The following is a 22722-nucleotide window of genomic DNA, read 5'->3' on the forward strand; positions in this document are numbered from 1 at the left end:
GTTAGCAAAAGAGCAGGCACCCAAAATTCTAGAGAGCGTGTCAAAGGCAAACACAACTGAAATAAAAATAAATTGATAAGGTCTTTGCTTAAAGTGAACAGTGATTAATCACAGAAGTAACCGCTGAGAATAAAATCAGGGCGACAAGCTGGTATAAGGCGCACATCATGGGATCAACCAGAGGAGAGGGAAAAGCAGAGAAAGGAATCTAAGTAAGGCCTGTATAAGATATACTTCCTTGGTCCAACTGGATCAGGAGTTCTTGTAGAGCCTTACAAAGGAGGACCTGCATGTTGATATTAGAATATCCTTGTACTCATGGCTGTTGTAAGTGTTTCTGTCTAATCATCTGTTTGGTTCCCTTTCCATAATGAAGGATTAGTCCTGCTCAACTAATCCTTTTATCATCTTTGTAAAATCTTGAAATAAAGAACTATCCAGGTAGTGCTGTGTTCAGATACCAAGCCTGGGAGGATCCCATGTGATTTTTGCTAAGTCAAAGCACCCAGAAGGTGTAAACCATAAAAGCAGCCCCCCCCCCCATCTCCCCACACGTGGATTTCTGCTGGGTGTGCTGGTTGCACATCAAAAAATGTCTCCTGAACAGCAGGAATTTTAATTAAATCAGGAGAAATCTAATTTGGCCTAAATTGGCTTGCAACACAAGGTGTTAAAAGGAACAGAAATTGTTCTGCAATACGGGTGTTTGTGGAAGGGACAGGCTCAACCCACTGGCAACTGTAATGAAAAGTGATGTTGAAAATATGAAGCCTACTGAAGCAGGCAGAAAGCCTGAAAATACTAACCTGTGATATTCTGATTACAGAAAGAAATGTATTATAAACACTCACTCCCAAAGCTGATGGCATCAGAAGGTACAACAAATATTGGAGATTGATTTCTGATAAACTTGGAAGGAAAGAGTGGAGGAAGAAGAGGAGGAAAAGATGAGTGTAAATCACTATGACTTGTACAGACTGGAAGAGGAGGAGAAGAGTAATAAATATCATCTTCCTTCGCCCTTCCAAGCAGTAGAATTTACTGGAATGAGAAAAAGACCTTTGACAACAGGATTGAAAGGATGACCAAGCAGAACTCCAGAGGTCTAGCAAAAGGATAAGAGGGTAAGAAACTTAAAGATACCAGCAGTGGAGTTGCAGTTGTGAATCATGGGACTTAGACTGGGTGGGAAAGAAAGAGAAACATTGGAAAGGGGGGTGATGGGCCACCTGACAAAGGGAGGTTTGGGAGTATCATGGTGTGCAGAATCAGAAGCATTGTAAGGAAGCAAGTAAGCTGGAAAGAAGGGAATTTAGGTCATTGTGGGATACAGAAGTTTACATTCTTATCAGTCTAGGATCCCTGCCAATAAAGCAGGGGTCATGGGAGTCACAGAGAAAAAGGAGCTCGGAGGTCCTGCTGCTGGTTGGTTCATCTACATAGATGTTGCCCATGACAATTGAAGGAATTGGGGTGGGGAGGAAGGTAGCTAAGTAATTGCCAAAGTCTCCGTAAAGAAGGGAGGAGGTCAGGAGTTAAGCAAATAAAGGCAATGAGAGGTGGTAAAGAGTGGCATGGATGGATGTCATTAGCTTCAAAGGAAGAGGGCTTTTATTTCCATGCAGATCAAAGAGTAATGGTCTGGAAGCAGCGAGGAGAACCTCCCCCAAGCCTGTGTCCCTGCGAGGCATGACGTGTGGGAGAAAACTCAGCCTCCAGCCAAAGAGGAAGTACGTGTCCTCTCAGGTCCAGCTGCTATTTCGGTAAAGTGGGGTCCTCAGTTCTGCCCTGTACCGTAGTAGCTCCCCCGGGGGTTAAGGATACACAACCAAATAAAATAAATAAAGGTGTTCATGATCAGATAACTCTTAGATATACTGCCTGATTGACTTTCCTCTAGGAGAATCACGCTCAAACTAGAATATTCAGGAAATCTTCTAGAGTAGAAACATGTTTTATCCTAATGTTTTCCTATTTATTTGACCACCAATTCATGGCTTTGGGGGGATACCCAGCAATGCCTCAAAAAATAGGTGTGCTGTGGCAAGTGGGAAAAGATGAGCTAAGGTAAGAAGGAAGAAAGGCTTCAATGAAAAGGTACAAGGTTAAATATATAGAGGTATAATGTGGGCTGCAAAGCCAGCCTGCCTGATTTCGCATCCCAGCTCAAGCATTTCCCAGCTCTATAACCTTGGGCAAGCTGCTTGTTCTGTATGCCTCAGTTTACTTATCTATAGAAGAAGAAGATGAGTAGGAGGAAGAGGATGTAGAGGAAGAGGAGGAGACCTATAGTATAGGTGGTGGTGGTGATTAAATTAACACAGGAGGGCTTCCCTGGTGGCGCAGTGGTTGAGAGTCCGCCTGCCGATGCTGGGGACACGGGTTCGTGCCCCGGTCCGGGAAGATCCCACATGCCGCGGAGCGGCTGGGCCCGTGAGCCATGGCCGCTGAGCCTGCGCGTCCGGAGCCTGTGCTCCGCAACGGGAGAGGCCACAACAGTGAGAGCCCCGCGCACCACAAAAAAAAAAAAAAAAAAAAAAATTAACACAGGAATGCTTAGAACACAATTTATGGCTTATGACATGTGGCCCCTACAGTAATAACTCTTATTACTGTAGAGTTTATTTGCAATGGAAGCAGAGTTCCAAGTGACAAACTGGTTCCAAACAGTGGGAACTGGCAGAAGAGGGTAATCCCAGCTCCAAAGGAGAAAGGTACGGAAGTCATAGATGAGCCTGAACTGGGTAGAAATGTGGATCTCAGGGGCACTTCCCCAGAAACTTTATCCAACTGTAGGGGCTGCCAGTTTAACCGTTCCATACTGTCTGCTGGAGGAGCTACACAAGACAAGTTGAACACGCTCTAGCATGTTTATTATTTAAATTTCCTCTGATGTGAATTTTTCATTTGTTTCCTTTGCCCATTTATATATCAAGGTTTTAAATGATTTTTTATCCAAATGAAAAACCATCCCCCTCCGCCTCTTTCTCTTTGCTGGACTCTGAGAAAAACCCTGAGCCAGTTCCATTCAAACTAGTCATGTCAATGACCTTGTCAAGGAGAATATTAAGAGGCATAATCAATTTCTTTTTTAATAAGAATAATGGGTGAGAAATCAGAAGCCGTTCTGGTTGGAGAATCTTTCCCTAGGCGTTGCAAATATTTTCTTCTCTTTTCACTCAATATCTTTTCAAATTACTAACCCAAGAACTCAGTTCTCTCTTTTTAGCTGACAGTTTTGAATCAGGAATGTTGTACCGTGTCCACGTCTCTGAAATCTAATAAGATAGAACAAGATTTTCCTGCTCTGTGAGAGGTCAGGGAGGAAGCGGAGGAGAATGCTCTAGGCCACCATCAAGGAGCCCTGCCTCTCTCAGACGTCCTCCCTGGAGGAGATGACAAGGGTATTAACTTATTATTCAAGGCCCAGCCTGAGAAAGCATGATGTCTGACCTTCAAAAGATTCCATGCTGCTACCCCACACTCACCCAGGACTTTACTCTTTACAAACCCTATCATCTTCCCACTGTTTGCTCACAGCACTCCCGTCTCCGTGGGCAGTCCTATGTTGATGGGGCAACACCTGTTTTTGGTATTTCTATATATATGAAAACACCTGAAATGGAATCATTTACACCTTGAGAAATATTCAGAGGATTATATGTTGTGTTAAAAGAACAGTGGGTTCTCCAGGATTTCAAAAATGGAAATGGAGTCTGACCAGGATTATCCAGGACAAAATGGGGATTGTAGTTCACATGCAAAAGTACACCATGAATCCCTGACTAAGGACCCTGGAATAGGAAGGGTATTTTAATAATAACCATCTTTACTGTGCTAAGTGTTGTATTATATAAGTTACCTTATTTGATCCTCACATTAAATCAGTGATGTAAGTATTTCTTTTTTTCATTTTGAATAAAGAAAACTTATGTTTAGAGAGTAAAGTGACAACTCAAGTATCAATGCTTCTCAAACCTATGAAAATCAAACACGTGTGGATTCTGTTAAGTGGCAGAGCCAATTCAGTAGGTCCAAGGTGGGGTCTTTATACATCATTTCTAATAAGCTCCCAAGTTATGTCAATGCTGCTGTGGCCCAGATTACTTTTTGGATAACCAGAGTTAACTATACACTATAATGGCCCTTACTGTTTTATTTTGGAGTGAACTGGAGCTAGCTGACATACGGACATTGAGGGAGGGAAGGGTGGACAGGGGATATTGAGGGCAAGAGTGATAGTTATGCAGAACTTAAGGGATCTTGGAAAAAATATTTTTAGATAAAGAGATATAAGAGCGGATATGAAAATTCAAGATAAATGCGAAAATCCAGAGTACAAGACATTCATTCAATCTGTCAAGAAATATTTATTGATCTCCGACTATGTTCCAGGTCCTGTGTAAGATCCTGGGGACACAATCTTTCTGGTGACTTAAACTCTAGGCAAATAATTAATCAACTGAAATACATATGGGAGTGCCGGGCGGGGGAAGTAGAAACCACTTTCCAGACCTGCAAAGTCAGGGAAGACGTCTCTAAAACATGATGCCTAAGTGAAAATTTAAATCTGAATAAGAGTTGGCCAAGTGACGTTTGCAGGGGAAGGTGGAATTTTCCAGGTCAAGGAAAGAATATGATTGAATGATAGGAGGTGGGCAAAGCGTGACTCTGGAGGAACTGAAAATGTTCAGGATGGCTGGAGCTCAGGACAGATGAAACTACAGAAGGATGAGGAACAAAGAATAAAGGGGATTCATCCTTCAAAGCATAACCCACCCACATCAACCAAACCAATAAGCAAAGTGGGGGGCAGGAGGGGGGGCATACTGCCTATTCTTTCCTTCCCAGCTATTTAGCCAACAGAGATTGCTTTGGGGACACGTACGCTGAAACAGGAAATTCAGTCCCTGGTACTTGTTCCTTTGATGAGCCTCCATTGAAGAAGGTAAAATCCCTAGTCTTCAAGCCTCAAGAAAAAGCTATAAGGTGAAGACTTTGGGGAACAGTGTTCCCCACATATTCCGGGCTGAAATGTGACTCATAAGGAAAGTGCTTAAGGATTAGGAAACTGACCCTGAACTGGCAAAGAGCTGGGAAGATCAGTAACAACCAGGTCGATGGAGCCTGTGCTTTATCACAGTGCTTCCTTCCAGGTATTTCACTCACATCTCATTTTACCTTCTCAACAGTCCTAGGAGAAAATGCTATTGCCATCTATATTTTATAAATAAGGTAACAAAGCTTTTAGAGAGATGAAGCAACTTTCTTCTTCCATTTTCCTGGCTAGAAATTGTTGAGACTTGATTTGCACCCATGTTCATCTGAATTGAAACCCATTCTCTTTTCTTTCTCTTTTCCATTATAGATTATTACAAGACATTAAATATAGTTCCCTGTGCTATACAGTAGGTCCTTGTCTATCTATTTTTTATATAGTAGTTTGTATCTACTCATCCCAAACTCCTAATTTATCCCTCCCCTCTTTCCGCTTTGGGAACCACGGGTTTGTTTCTATGTCTGTGAGTCTGTTTCTGTTTTGTAAATAAGTTTATTTGTATCATTTTTTAGATTCCACATACAAGTGATATCATTTGTCTTCCTCTGTCTGACTTACTTCACTTAATATGATAATATCTGTGTCCATCCATGTTGCAGCAAATGGCATTATTTCATTCTTTTTGATGGCTGAGTAACATACCATTGTATATATATCTTCTTTATCCATTCATCTGTCAGTGGGCACTTGGGCTGTTTCTATGTCTTCGCTATTGTAAATAGTGCTGCAATGAACATTGGGGTGTATGTATCTCGAAACCCATTCTCATACGTTTTACAGAATAAAGATAGAAGGGAGAAAGGACACATCTGAAGAGTGGCACGTGGCTGCTTGCTTGAAGCAGTTCTTTGGTTTAAGGGTCTTAGAAATGGATGTAGTCCTTTGGTGGCTAAGAGTGATTTGGGAGACCCAGTCTTGGTTGGACAACTAGAACAGTAGTCAGCATTCAGCAACAGCCTAAGCTTAGAGCCAAATCAGAGAAGACACAAAGCCAGACTTGGGTCCAGCCTGGAGGTGCGTTCGAAGGAGCATACAGAGTCACTAGTCAGGATAGACAGGTTTTGCTGTGGTAACAACCCCAAAATTTGAGACCACAAAGCTGCATTTCTCACTGATAAAAAATTCAGCTCGCCCAGGTATCTCTCTAGGTCAACCGTTCTCCATGGTTGACCTCAAATTCCAGGCTGTTGGAAATGTCACCATTCTCTGCAGCTTCCTTGGTTAATTCAGCAGGGAAGAGCAAGACCGGATAATGACATATGGTCCTTTTATTGCCTCCACCCAGAAGTGACACTTTACACTTCCATCCACAGAGAACATATCACATGGCCTCACTTAACTGCAAGGGAGCTGAGGAATGCAGTACGCCATGCACTGGGAGTGGGAAAAGAATTGGACATTGATGGACACTGGTATCCCTGCCATAGGACCCTCTAGAGGGTTCTCAATAATATGCCCCCCTGTAGAGTAATTTACTAGAAATCTGCAATCTGAAAAGTGCCTCATATCATCCACTGGCCGTATCAGCTGATACAATTGTACTCATTACACTATCCCAAGGCTTTGGCTTATTAGACACTGAGTCCTACGTCCTCTGACCCAAGAAACACAATTCTGATTCTCTCCCAGAATTGGAACACAAATTTGGGGCGTTTCTGTGTGTATCCTTAAAGGAAATCTTTTTATGCATACCTGAGTTCAAGTTGATTTCTGTTCCTTCATGACCTCCATATTGATAAATGTAAATAGTTGGCTCAGACTGAAGGACTGACAGCACAGGCATCGCTTGGGTAAATTAAATAGGGTCTGTTCATTTTAAAGATTCAGAAAAAAGTTCATAAAGTCAGGATTTACAGTAGACAGATTAGCAAGACCGATTAGTCTACAAGAGTGACTGAGATGTAAGCTTCTATACCATAAAGCCCTCCTTCTGGCTCCCCAAATCTGAAAGAGGGTGAGCATCGCATCAGAACATGTGAAAGTCCAAATATATCTCTGTGAAGAGTCAGCTTTATACACATAAGCAGTCCTGTGTGTAGGCTGGTCTGGATGCCTGCCAGAGACCCTGTCATCAAGGGCAGATTCAACTCATTAATCTTAATATTTAACAATAGACACCACCCTTACAGTGAGCAGAACAGTTCTGGAAGCTCAGGGAAACGGCCAGCAGCCTCTGAAGGGGTCGTGCTTAGCTGGAGTCATAGGACATCTAAGTCAAGCAGGGCTTTCACCTTCACCAATGCAGACACTTGAATTCTAAAGGGCAAGAATGAAGTAGGAACCAGGGTTACATTTCAAACTTGAAAATTCTTTGCTAAGCAAAATGGGGTCAGGAGCTATGATCATCAAAATGCACAAAGTTTCTCCTTTTCTTCTTTTTTTTCTTTTTTTTTTTCGCCCTTTAATAACACTTGTGGCTGAGAATAAAAGAGAAAAGGTAATTATCTTAAATATCTTTAGTGGCAATTATGCACGTGCCGCCAGAATACCCTTAACTCCATCTGTTCTTTCCTTGTGTCTCCTTAAGAGGAGTGATATGCCACTGTCATCATGATTCAGTCACACCAGTGGAGCACCATCTTATTGGAAAGGGATGGAAATTAAAGACAATCATCTCCAACCAAAGTTTAACAATTTCTTCTGCTTAAGAACCTGAGAAGACTAGTACAGAAAGAGAGGGATAAGCAAAAGTGGCAGAAGGTAATATTTAAAGAACTTGAATCTCTCAAAAGACCTATAAAATCTGGGCTTCAGTTTATAGACACATTGTATACATTTACCAAGGAAAAGAAAATATATCCAAGAAACTTCTTTGTTGCTGTTTGTTTTTGATGTCAGAACTTGATTTCTTACAATAACATTTGCTCATTGTAGAAAATTTAGAAAATACAGGTAAAGAAAAGGGAGAAAATTTAGTCTTGCCACCCTGAGAGATTCTCTGTTGACTCTATAGATGCATATTTGCATCTGTCTCTATTTGTCTATCTATCTTATCTATCCACACAGACACACACACACACAAACACAGTTTTTACAAACTGTATTGTCATTTTAGACTCTTAACAATACATCTTGGTAGTAAGCAATGCTAGTATTCATCAATATCCAGTTACCCTCTACTTTCAGGCCCACTAGGTGACTTACTTCTCTGTCCTTTGAGATTAGATGCAGCCATTGACTTTGGCCGATAAAATTGGAGCTGAAGTGACATACGACACTTTGAGGTGGAAGCATTTAACCTCCAGTAGTGACTAGCTGATCTGCCCTTTCCCTGCTGTGACATGGCGGTGCCATATGATAGAAATATCCTGAAATGCTAAGTTAACACATGGAGGAGAGCAGCCCTTGAGAGTTACCTGCTTGTTGTGGTCTTTGTTGTAAGATATTAAAAAGTTGGGGGCTGTAACTGCAGCATAATTGAGTTAGCTCCACCAAAACGATCTTTAGCATTGTTCTGACATTAAACATTATTCTAAAAAAGCATTAAAAGGCTGAATTGCATTTCATCATAATTTATTCAGACAGGCTCTTATTGTTGAATGTTTAAATTACTTCCAAATTATAATCAATTTTGTAAGGAACACATTTTTAGGTATATTTTGCTTATATTTATGGTTATTTCCTTAAGGTGCAATCTTAGAAGGGAAAGCCATAGTTCAAAAAAAAAAAAAATATATATATATATATATATATATAAAAAACCATAAGTTTTAAAAAATATAGTGCCAAAACATCCTACAAAAAATAAAGATTGTTGGCAGAATCATCAATGGCATAAAGAATAGATTATTTCTCTACTTGACATAAATATTCTATCTATCTAGCTAGCTATCTCTTAAAGGTGAAAATGGTGCCCCATGGTTTTTAATTGCAATTCTATGAGTTACATACATTTTCATAATTGTATAGGTTATTTGTATTTCCTCTTTTGCAAATTTTTTCATCATTTTCTTACTGCTTTCTTATTATCTTTACACTTGTTAAGTACATAATTATTGATATTAGTGAAACGATACATTCATTAAAAATTAACCTTTGCCACATGCACTATGCACACTTTTTCCAACCATTAATTTGGCTCAAAATGTTCCACTGTTACTTATGTTTTTCAATATACAGATGTGTTGATTGTCTTGTTTTTCAGGTTATCAGATTTATTACTGTGTTTTCTTTAAGGTTTTTGCCTCTAGTAGCATGTTATTAAAACCTCCTTTATCCCCCAAATATAAATAGTCACATATTTTTTCCTAGTACTTTGTGATTTTGTTTTTATATTTAAATCTTTGATACATATGGTATATAAGTTGAATATGGAATAAAGTTCAGATCTGTTTTTTCCCCAGATGGCTGGTTTTTCTAACATTGCTTATTGAAAAAAATCCTTCCTTTCCATACAAGTTTTAAATGCCATGTTTATCCATATACCAAATTCTGAAGAATTCTTGAGACTGGACTTCTATTCTGCCCTACTGACCAACCTGTCATTGTTAAAATTGGTACCAGGCTGCTTTTATTATTATATCTTTATACTCTTCAATATCTCATTATCTTATATTGCTATTCTTTTCAGACATTTTCTTGCTTATTTTTAAGTATTTATTTTTCAAGTTGAATTTTTAAAATATTCCATTAGGATTTTCATCTTTCCCAGTAACATTATTCAAGTCTTATTTAATGTCCTTGCTCTCATTAAGTCACTCAAAAAATATTTATTGAGCATTTTCTATGAGCCAGGAATCATTCTAGATATTGATGATACAATAAAGAACAAACAGAATTCCTTGCCCTCATGGAGCTTATATTCTAATAAGAGAAGAGAAAAACATTGAACAAGATAAACAAGTACAGTAGAGTTTATTGAATAGTAGTAAGAATTAAAGAGAAATAATAAAGCTGGGAAGAGGAATATGAAATATCATTGTCGATGGTTTTTATTTATCTTTTCTTTGAAGCAGAGCATCAAGGTAAGAGATTTGGGCAGAGGAGGGGAGCCTGTGAAGGATAAGGGAGATGGAAAAGGCAGAAGCACCTTCAGACACCAATGAAAGTCTGACGTCCATTAAAAAAAAAAGAGAGAGAGAGAGAATAGAGGAATAGAGAGGGAGGAGGAAATGGGTAAAAAGAGCCTCTGACTGCGGCTTTTAGAAAGTCTCAACCGAGCTGACAGGGAGCTGACACCATTGCGCTTTAGAAGACGCCCGAATCTGGCAGAAAAAGCCTTTATTTTCTGTCTCACTCATTGGCTGGGAGCATCCGGGACGTGGCCTCTGCGGGGTGGATGGTATTCCAGCCAGAGGTGGGGCAGCTGCAGGCATCAAGTTCTAAGGGCTGAGGAAGAGCTGAGTAGCGACCCTCCATGGCCGCCACAGGGGGGGAAGTGTTAACATTTTTAATAGGTTGGTTTTGAAGTTTAGTGCATATACCTTGTATATTTCTTACTTACTCATAGCAGTTCTTTAATTTGGGTTGATATCATTAATAGGCTGTTTTTTCCATGTCATTTGAAATTAATTGTTGCTATTATACAAGAAACCTAAAATTTGGATATTTTATAATATACCACCTTGCTGAAATCCTATTAATTTAGTTCTTAGGCTGAGATTCTTACGTTGTTAAGACTGTCATCACACACAGTTTTTTCTCTTCTGAAAATTCTGCTTCATTTCTTTTCCTTATCTTATTGCCAAATCAAAGTTGAAATATAATGATGACAGTGGAAATATTCATGTTCATGAAAATCCCTTTAAGTCTTATCATTAAGGATTATGCTGGATGTTCCATTCCAATAAAATGTGAAAAAAAATATTCCTAGATCAATTTCCTAAGAAAATCTAAATTGCCAACCTCCTAGGAGGTTGATCTAGGAACACTGTTGTCACATCTTGCTATAGAATCGCAGAAAATACACTCATACATTCGCTGCCTCCTTGCTATCTGTGATCATGTCTTTGATCATTCTTAGTATTTGTGGTTGTGTTTTACTTATTCTTTTTCTTCATCAGGCTTCAAGAAGTTTCCTTCTTCTATGGGTCTTTTCAAAGAACCAGTTCTTGAAGTATCTATCATTTCTCCATTTTTTTCTTGTCTAATTTATTAATTTCTGCTTTCAGGATTCCTTGATTCATTCTTTGCTTAATTTAATTTAATTTCACAGGCTTTTAAAAGAGAAAAAGTGATATCTGTCTGTGCATTTTATAGCTAACACCAATCTAGCTGCATCTCTAATCATAATATTAATAATCACAGGCAGCATGGGATCATGACCAAAGATGGAGACTCTGATCTGTTGCCAATTGCCTGGTTCATATCCCAGCTCTACCTTTGCCAGCTGTGTGCCACGGGCAAGCAGTTTCCACATCTGTAAAAGGAGGATTATTATTATAATAAAACTTACCTCATAGGGTTATTGTGAAGATTACGTGAGTTAATATTTGTAAAGATTTTGAAACAGGGCTTGGCTCACAGTAACGGCTATGTAATACATGAATAAATTACATTCATGGAGTACTTTATCCTTTGCAAAACACGTTCACATTAATTTTCTCCCTTAGTTATCATGACAACCCCATGAGGCAAACAATTCTCATCCCTACTCTATACCTGATAAAACTGGAACTTCAACAAGTCAACTTGCATGAGAACAGTGAATGGAAGACCAGGTCTTACGACCCCGTGATAAGTGTTTGGCTTAAAGCTCAAATTGCCTCTTTTGTCTGAGGGGCTTAGGTGGACAGAGAGAGAGGAGTTCATGTTTGGTCCAGGTTTAGGCACCGGCAACTCTTGCAGATTTTGAGCCTTTTGACTGGATGGCAAACTTCCCAAGGCTGAGACCAGCAGCTCAATCAACTATCAAGAAGTTTGGGACTTTTAGGCCCCTGGACACGTGCAGCCCACGGCAGCAGGAAAAGGCCACATGAGACCTGATCTAGGTGCAAGAGATATGAGTTCTGGTCCTGGTCCTGTCCCGTCTTACTCCATGTGCATGAACAGCGTACTTTGCTCTGCTGTCTCTCAATTTTCTCAAATCCTAAGTCAAATCCTGCCTGCTTGTGTCAAAAGGCCACTATAGAATTCAAAATAAGTTGATGGCAGTGAAACATACTGGAAGCTTATAAAATATTCCACATATGCAAGACATTGTGCATGTTAAAGGTATCTGCCCTACTGCTTTCTTTGCTTACACAACTGAGAAGAGAAAACCAGATGTGGAAGCAGCTCCCAGACATCATGCCTGCCCCCAAATTCTTTGCTCAGGAAACTTCCCTCACATCAAGAGCATCATTATCTTTGCACTGGAGGAAAAAAAAAATCTGTACAGTCTCTGAACTGAAATCTAATTTCCAATTGGCTTCTCTTAGATTGTCAACCATAGGAAATGGAACACAACAGAATCTTCCACAGGCACTGTTTTCCATGGCACACCCAAAACCAGCAGGAAAGAGCCTGAACCAAAAATTTCCTTTGGCATGGAGCTCTTCATTACATTGTAAGAGTATGGGCCACCTAGGGAAAATAATCAAATATAGGAGGGAAGGAGACACATCCACTTCTGGATCACATTACCTGAACTGTTTCTATAAGTATATATTTCTCCAGATTCTAGGAATCATCCACTGAAATCTTTTGACAGTTTAATTGATTGTATTTAGGTTTCTTTTTTTGCAACAAGAACTGACTCTGTTGCTACCTGCCTAGTCTTTTCTTGATGAATAGCTACCTTTGATTTTCCCAAGTTTGCAGAATTGGAATTAGAAGGAAATATGCAAATCACAGCTGCAAGATGGGCAGGTGAAGGAGGGAGGTGCTCAAGCAGGAGATGTGGGCAGCTGGATTGTAGAGTCCTTCCTACAAATAAGAAAAAGAGAAATAGAGAGAGAGAGCACGTTGTTTTCTGAGAGCTGACAAGCTTTTTCTTTCATGAGTTTCATTCCTCCCTTGCTCTGTGTATGTGGGAAGGAGGCAAGAAGGGAGGGTACTAGGAGAGAGAGAGACAAAGAAATCAATGTCCATGTCCAATGCATAGCAAGAGAGGACCCTGGCTGGACTCACCATTTGTAGAGAGGGAAGCAATGGTCTGTGGACACCTCTGGATGCTAGTGACACCTCACTCAAGCCAGAAAGGAGCCCCAGAGCAAAAGAACTGCACCTCCGAAGCCCTTGGGAACTTAGCCTGCTCTTAAACAAATTTAGGTTATGTCCCTAATGAAGAATGTATCAGGTTCAGCTACTCTGTCCTCTTCAGACCACACTGGGTCAGTGTATAGTTGAGAGCCAGCAAGAAGTGGATGGAAACTAGTGCTTATTGGGTATTACTACATATCAGACACTTGTTAATGGAGATACACATACACGTGCGTGTGCGCACACACAAACGTAAAATCTCATTCAGTCCATTAGAAAATTCCATGCGGGCAAAAGTTTTTGCCTGTTTTGTTCACTGTTCTATCCCCAATGCCTTACACGTGGTAAGTTCACAAGAAATATTTGTGAAACAAGTGGATGAATCTTTACAACTCAAAAGGAGTGGAATAATTGTTGATCTTGTTTTAGGATGGGGAAGTTACGTTTCAGAGGATATTAAGTAGACAAGCTGGGATTCAAACCCAGGTATGTCTTGACTCCACAGATGACATCTTTCAGGATACACTGCTGTCCTCTGATAGCAAACCAGAGTGTATACAGAGGAAGGTGAGGTCAGGGAACTTGAAATAACGTTCTATAAAGAATCATTGAGCAATTGAAGCATTAATTTGAGAAAAGGAACACCCCAAGCTAACAAGCTATGGAGAGCCCCCTCCCCTTCCCGGGCTTCTGTCCTTCCCCAGTGAGATGAGGGATTGTGCTCGACGAGAATGCAAACAAGTGGCACATGGGCCACCACGCTCCACTTCAGCTCCTATGACAGACGTTATTCATTGATCATAGCATTCTTTCCCACTGAACTTGGATAACATTTCTTAAGTATTCTCGACAGCAGTCCATGCAACCCCACCCATTAATTAAAGTTGGCATGCATGGGAAAGGCTCTTTGACTTCTCTAGACTAAGGAATCTCTAACGTTCCTCAAATTTATTTCTGTCCGTAAATCCGTCGCTGTTTCTATCTTGTTGTGTATATTGTCTAGCGCACTAAGACATCATGACCAAAGAAAGCTTCCAATCTTCCCTGAAACCAGGAAGCCTCCAGACTCTGAGTTTATCCTTATACTGTCCTCTATTGAGACTACCTTCCAGATGGAAAATAATGTTTTAACTACAAATTATCTAAATATTGTTGATAAAAAGATCCCCTTTTCTAAGACTAAGACAATACCTATGACCAAGACTGTATCCCACAAGCAAACTAAAGTAAAACATGGGGACGGATTTTAAATTTAAAGTATTGGCCTCATGGATTGGCTTGTAGTCAACATTTTCTTGAGTTACACATACATTAAAGATTGCCATGAAATAAGATGACACATTGAAAATAATAGTATCTGAGTAGTATCACGTCTGGATTTTAGCCAAGCTCAAGGAATATAAAATAAATTTGTTTTGGTAGCCTCATGGCTGGCTTTCAATGGTTTAGGAAGAGTAAGAGAGAGGATTTCATATTGATTTTTTTTCAAGTGTACATTTTAACAACACAAATAACCTTTAGTAGCTCATGAGGTATTCTACCAATGCCATAAAAGTATAAAACATAAATTTCTTGTTTAGAAATCCTAATTTTTGTTGTTCTACCAGGGTCATTGGTTGCAAAGAAAGAAATCAACTCTGGTTGATGTAAATAGGAAGGGAATTTATAGGAGGGTTTTGGGATATTCAAGGAATGGATCTAAGGTTAGAAAAATAGGTGCAGGAAGTGCTTCAGGGGACTAAGAGGCAGGATCCTGTCCCATCACTACAGGCCACGTGCCCCTCCCACCCCCTCAACACTGCTGGACTCAGCCGCCCTGGGCATTCACTTTTGCACCAATAAACTCTTGAGTCTAGCATAACTGCCATGAATAATGTCTGACTGTTCCTGTGTCTTTTATTATTTCCTCCTAAATAAAAGTCCAGGCAGAATTTTCTGATTAGTTACACTTACATTTTGGTCAAGTCTTTACCGAATAGCCTGTGGAGACAGAAAATACCTGCTCTTCCTTTTGGGCTTCTGCTCAAACAGGAAAGTGTTCAGAAGCTGGGCAAGCTAAATGACTAAAGCCCATGACATCTGTGAAAATAAAGTGCCCACAATGAATACAAAGTGAATGTCACGTCAGTGAAACACCCCAATAACCAATAACTATAATTGATTGAGCAGCTGCTTTCTCCCAGGCCATGCACTGGGTACCATATATAATCCCCTTTATCTCGTTTAATCCCTTATAACACCCCTAATGAGACAGACATCAGCATCCTCATGTAAGGGGCATGGAAAGACTAATTTGCCCAGGGCCACACAGCTTGTCAACACCAGAGCCAGAATTCAAAGGAAGTCCTTTCTGAAGCCAACGCTATGCCCCTAACCACTACACAAAGCTGCGTCTCCATGAACATTGCAATGTGGCCTGGATCAGGGCTTGCCCTTAACAAGTATGTGATGAATGTTTGTTTTGATGCTTCCTTTCAGCAGACATTCATTGAGTAAGTTCTTACTGCATATAAACCATTATCATAGGCATCATGGGGCACATTTAATGTAGCAAAGCCCACGTCCACCTCTAACTGCAATATGAAGAATAATGAAATACTTGCAAGAGACAAATACAAGATAAGTCACACCTTGAAAATTCCTTGAGGGCAAGGACTGTGTCTTTCTTGCTCAACTTAACTCCTCAGTGCCTCACAGTGCTTGGCCCTGAGCTCTCAGTAAATATTTAATAACTGGATAAGAATAACTAATATTCATTAAGTACTTACAGGGAGCCAAGCACTCAGTTAAGCCCACGAGAGAAAAGTACTATCATTATCTCCATTGTGAATGGAGCTCTGGCTTAGAGAGGTACTTTGTCAAGGATCCCATGCAGGTGAGGAAGCACAGTTAGGATAGAAACCCAACCTGCGCCTGGAAAGCTTATCAACACTCAGTAAGAAGCGCGACTCTGGTAGGAACCCTTTTCTCGGCACCGCACTCCCCAAGCCAACGTGCTGGCAGAGCTGCAGTTCCCCAGTATCTCCATCATGGGGCGCTGTGAGACTGTATGCACAGGTCCGCCTCCATCCCTGCCCTGCAGTTCTGGGAGGCCAGAACTACTGTCTGGAAAGCAGGCAGCATGAATCTAAAGAAAATAAAGGTTATAAATCAATTATACTTCAATTAAATTTTTAAAAAATTTTTTTAAATAAAGAAAATAAAAAATGAATGAATCTTAATGTGATATACTCTCTCAACTTCCAAGCTTTTCCTTCCCAACCCTTATCACAGTTGAAATTACATATCCTTTGATGTAATCATTCATGTGGGATCTATTGCCCTATAAAAATATAAGCTCTGTTGGGGCAGGGACCGTATCTCTTGTTCACCTTGGCACCTATCACGGTGTCTGACACATTCCAAGGGTTTAATAAATATATGTTGAATGAATATAACAGCCAGGCTTTAAAGCTGCCTAAAAACTGCACACACTATTTTTTCCATCATATCTATTTCCTTCATCAAGGAAGTAATATGGCTCATAGGAACAGAGAAGAAATCCAGGCTTTATTCCAGACATCTTTTCACAGCTTCGGCGGCTGGAAAGAGGAAAATACCCCAAGTCACATGATTTTGTATTTAGAATATTAATTTTCCCTAGGTCATGCAGAAACAGCGATACTTTACTTAATGAAATGCTCTTGTACTAATTTCTATTTGTATGCAAAAGGCTCTTGTCCTAATTTCTATTTGTATGCAAAAGACGTCATTGGTTTAACACATGGAGACAATCTCCTCCACTCGCACACACCCATAGCTGCATAGCAGAAGAAGAGGAAAGGCTTCTGATTTATTACACATAAACAAATGAATAAGATAACATTTTATTAGTTAGAAACCATTACAAAAACAGCCAGAAAATGAGACAGTGCAAGTGGAATACGCCCTTATCAATAAATCCTCGGAAGTTTAGGACCCTGATGCATGTTGTAATAATGAAAAAGATAATTAAAAGGATCGAATTGCAGAACTGTATCATTTCATCAAGAAGCAGCCTCCCAACAATAGGAAACATCAGGGCAGTGATGGTCTGTGCATCTCTAACCTTGGTGGAAAAGAAAGGCGTTTGAGATTCAAGTTGTTGCAGCATATGTGAGAAGAATCCATTTTTAGGCTGTGTCATATTGAAATCATGCAAATCCAAGCAAGAAATAGCTCCCCTTTAAAATCGGTATCTTTGTAAGTCTTGTTTCTGGTGGTGACCAGTAAATAGCATGATTAAGTTAGCCATGTCCAGCCTATCAATTATAGTTGATATTATAACTAACAGTCGTAGGTGAGAAAGACAGTTTTGTTACTTTTTTTACAAGAGATTCTTGGTTTTTCTTCCCTTGACTGAGAATCTTCATTTCATCCTAGAAAATCTTTAAGACACATTGCAAATACTTTTTATATAAAAGCATCACAGGGAAACACAGAGACTTCAGAGGTTTTTCATTTCCCAGAGAGCCGTAGTCAGTTTTTAGAAAGTAAATTGTGTCCCTACCCTTCCCCTCCCTCCAGGTCAGTGCTTCCCCTCCCCCATCCTGATCAGTTTAATATGAGTCACTGCCTGGGCTTTGTTCTATGGAATAACATATTCTCTTGGGAGTCAGTTCATGCAAAACACTCCCTGCTGAGAGAGTGGAAATTTACCCATAAGACATTCTTTCAGCAGCAAGACCCTGGAGGAAACCTGATTGGAATGTTTAAAGTCTTGACTTGCCTGTTCTCCTTAACTCTCACCACATTTCTCAGATTAAAAAAAAAAAACTAAACCACATATTTAAGGTTTATAACACCTGGTGACCACAGACTCAATGAGATATGGTCTAATTTAGAAAGAAAACTGAAAATGAGAAGATTATTTCCAATACTTCTTCTGCTACTCTATATTCTGTTTTCTCTCCTTCCTATTTTGGTTTATAGTCACTCTGTAGTCGTTCAATAGATCAATGCAAAACTTTGTTCTTTAAACAACTGTCAGATATTCAATAAGTTATGTGCAGCCAAATAGCTATTACTTCACAACATTTTTCTAAACTCAGATGTATTTTCTGTGGTGCAAGTGACATCGATTTACCACCAAAATAATACATGCATTCATAAATGGCATAAATCATGAGAAAGCTTGGCTGTGATTTCTTTGTAAAAAGTCTTGAAGCAAGCTCATCTTTGTAATATACACACATACACATAATAAAATAGAATTAATATTGTAATACAATGTAGTATCTATACACATATATGTATACATGTGCATGCATATGTATATATAATAGTCTTTTTTTTTGAAAGAGTAAAGCTAATGATCATGGAAGACTTGGAAAGTAGCCTCGCCCAAGAACTTTGCTTCCCCTCATCATTTACCAGATGATGGTACGGAAAGTTGGAAGGAATATATATAACATTTCACCCAAGGCAGCTCCCACCTTAGAGAGGGTCTAGACAGAGCTGAAAAGAACTGGCTGACTTGAAAATCACCTGTTTGATGGCCAAAGAGCAGTGGCCCGATGGTCCCTGGGCTAGACATTTTGTCATCTTTTCTCTTTATCGAGAGCATTGTTATCTAGGTTTTGAAAAGTGCACTTATAATACACTTTACTAAATAGTATGTAGAGTTGCATAATGCATGCCTGTATAAAACCCTGTGAAAAATTTCAAAGTTTGCAAACTGGAAGAATAAGTGAGTGGCTCATTTAATTTATTTTAATCAGTTATATCAGGAAAACGCAATTCTATTGAAGGGAAACCTTTGCAGAAGCAGAGAGCAATTATGTTTTGCGCGCAGAGTACTCTTTTTAAAAAAGACCATGTGTGCTGCATAAAAAAAAGCTTAGTAATGTCAATCATCTTGATTTCAAATTCCTTCAGTGCACTCCTTAAACAGTGCAAAAATTATAGAAAGCAAAAGCTATTTCTCTCAAGATTCTATGCAGCTGTTTTCTGCAATTCGTGAACACTCGATAAAAATGTGTTTCTGAAGGTACTTGTTTGTGAAAGTAAAAATGACTGCAGTAATGCTGTTAACCTGGTTTAAAATAGATATTCTCACATTATATCTTAAAGAGAGTAACTCACCAGAGGCCCCTTGAGCAAGTAAAACTTTGACTAAATTTAAGTAATGGGATTCCCCCCAATAATTGACATCATAGTATACAAAAGAGTAGATTCAAAGTTGAGAAGTAGATGGCAACAGTGGAAATGGCAGCCTATTTAAAGGGAATTTGTTAAATTGTTGAAGGTGTACGCGAGAGGCAGGGAAGAAAATTTTGCAGCAAGTACCACATTTCCAAAGACACATCGAAATGCTGTCCCTGGAGAGAACAGAGATCTCTGTTTTCACAGATTTGGGCAGCTTTAAAAGGAAGCAAATGCATTTCAAGAGTAAAAACAATCATGTTTCCTTTCCGCCTAATGTAAGTAAATCAAATGTGAGCTCAATATAGAGTTGAAATCTCTTAAGATACAGTGACTTATAACATGTCCAGATATGATTAATAAAGACCTTTGACTAAAAATGGGAATATAAATGGCTTGTGACAGGTAAATCCCTCTAGTTTCAGTGTGCAAGTTTCCACTGTTTCATATATTCTTAGATTTGGGTAATTTTCTGGTTTGTAACATGGGAACTTGTGTAGATTTCAGTATTATTAGAAATTCCACCAGCAGGATGAAACTTTGAACGAATATTTCGGGTCTCCTGGAAGAAATGAATAACCTCATAGTACAGTGTCAGTTTCATAATACAGGCAGCCCCTAGCTTAGAAATGGACTGCACTCCAGTTCATTGACAAGCTGATGAGTTTGCATTCAGAACATTTTCCAACTGAAACAGTTTCATCATTGTGGCTGGTTTCCTAAGTTAGCAAATAATCAGATTTAACTCACAATGAACCAAAAGAAGGTGTTAGTACTAAAGTAGCATTATTTTAAATATACCATTTGACCACTTCTGATACTATAATTGGGGAGAAATATATTTTAATTCTTAAATTAGACTAATGAAAGTAGATATCTCCACCCTACTCCCCTAAAGGTTGACAAATTACTGAGATTAGGAAGGTACAACAATCCACCTGGGTCCTAAGAATATGTTAACTCCTGGCAATGCTGCCATTGCAGAAGAACAGGCATTTTAAAAAATGTTATTCATTACCTATTTATTTTGTGTCAGAGAATAAAATGATTGAATATTGGACCACTCATTAGCTGTGTGACCTTGGGCAATTTACTTATTCTCTCTGTGCCTCAGAAGGCAGTTGGGAAAATAAATGAGGTAACTTTTCTAAAGCAAATGTTTGCTCTTTGCCTCGTCCAGTTTCCACACCTCCTCTTCAAGCTCTATCCTTGGTTTTCATTGGAGAATTCTCTTGCCCAGCTCTCATCCAGATGGTGTGTGTGGGGCTCAATCCCCATCCCTGGAGCACATGACCTAACCGTGCCAATCAGAGTTGGCTGCAGGGATGACTTCAGGGTGACTGTTTCAAGGGTGAGTCACCTACCCAAGCAGGTCCAGTAAGATCTCAGAATAATTTTCCCCGGGAATGCTGAGCCAGAAATACTTACTTTTCTCTGTTGAGCTTGACTCTTGGAGATACTCAGTTATCTTCATATATCCTAGTGGTTCTCGTTGGCGGGAAGGGAGGGGCTATAGCTCACCCTGCATCACCCACAGGACACTTGGCAATGTCTGGAAATGTTTTTGGTTGTCACAACTCTGGGGGGAAGGGAGCTGCTGTCCTCATCTAGTAAGTAGAGACCAAGGATGCTGCTAAACATCTTACAACGCACAGAACTGCCCCTCACAACAAAGAATTTTTTGTCCCAAAATGTCAGTAGTGCTGAGATTGCACAACCCTGCTCTAACTACCTGGTAATATCTAAAAACTTCAAAAGAAGCAGAACCGAGAAACAGAGAAAAATTGACTCCTGGTGGTACTGTTTGACCCTGGATCTAATCACAGCTTTCTTGACCTTCTGTCACAATTAAGATCTTTTTATTTTACCTGATAAGATTGTTAAGCATGGAACATAGTGCCTGACATACAGTAGGCACTCAGTACGTGGTTGCTATTTTCATAAAGGTTATCACTCACATGAGAACCAGAACAGGGAATCCAGAATAACAACTTGTTTGTAATCAAATGCTCATGGATCAGATGCCATCTACATAAGAATTACATAACAGTTAGCTCCTTATAGCACACACCTATGCCCTCCGCTGTGCTCTCAATTCATTCCATATTTCTGATTTGTCCTTGAAGAAAAAGGTTGATCCAAAAGATAACGCCATTTTTGTCCAGAATCTGCAGTTTTCTCTGGTTCACTTCTCATATTATTATGAAGTTCAGCATCTGACAGGATACTGAATAATTAAAAGGGAAGAAAAAGTTGCAAGTTTTGTACAGAATCACTATCTTTCTTTTAAAAAATGACTACCAGTCTGTCCATATGAGCCAAGATAGCAATTTAAAATTGTTTCTTAAAATGAGGTTGAGGGTTAAAGATGTATCTCATTTATACTCCATATTTTTCTTTTCCTTTCTTGTTCTTTTGGATAATTTCATGGAAGTGGACTAGGTGGTATTGATTACATCCTAAACTAATTGACAACAAAATTTGAAGATCTTTTTGTTTTTGATGTTGCCCCTTCCCCAAAGGTAGATTTAAAAAAATACGTATATGTATCTATATCTATATCTATATCTATCTATCTATCTATCTATCTAATCTATACCATTTGACCAACTCAAAATAATGATCACATTTCTTGATTTCACAATTCTATAGCTTTAAGGGCATAAGTTTCACAGTATTTTCACTCTCTTAACAGTTTGTGCATTTTCTTTCCTCTGTAAGTTATGAATATATTATACTAAGGGATATTATATAAATGAGACCATTATTCAAAATGAGAATCTTCCCTATTAACAGCATCACTATTTGTAGCATATAAGACTAAATAAATATCTCCCATGAGTGACTAAATGCAAAATAAAAAGTAACCACTCAACTTTAATAGTTTAAAAAACGCTATTAAACATAATGGCTTCTTGACATTCAAGTAGCACTATGTTTTAAGTGATCTTCATTTTTTAAGAACTACTTTATTTTCATTTAAAATATTGATGGCAAATCAAGTTCTCCAGAGTGGGGAACCAGAGGAGCAAGCTTTCCTAAGAAAATTAATTTCCATGGACTCTGGAGTTCCAAGGTGCTATTTTGTTTTTGTTTGGTTTTGTTTCTGTGTTTTCCTGAGGCTATGTAATAACACCATATAAATGAACAACCTGAAAAAACTGACGGAGCAATCTTATTTCTGGAGATTTTCTTCAATTCCTGCTGGTGTGTACTTTTGACCACATCCTGCCTTCCACCCTTTAACCTTAAGGGGGAGCTCTCATCTCTGTCGAGGACACCAGAAGAACAAAATGGCCCAGTGACACCACCATAGAATGAAATTCACTTGAAAGAGACGAGACAGGCAGAGGAGGGAGGAGGGGAAGTGGAGCCTTTCA

This window comes from Tursiops truncatus, chromosome 5 (assembly GCF_011762595.2).
Source record: "Tursiops truncatus isolate mTurTru1 chromosome 5, mTurTru1.mat.Y, whole genome shotgun sequence".
NCBI lineage: Eukaryota > Metazoa > Chordata > Mammalia > Artiodactyla > Delphinidae > Tursiops > Tursiops truncatus.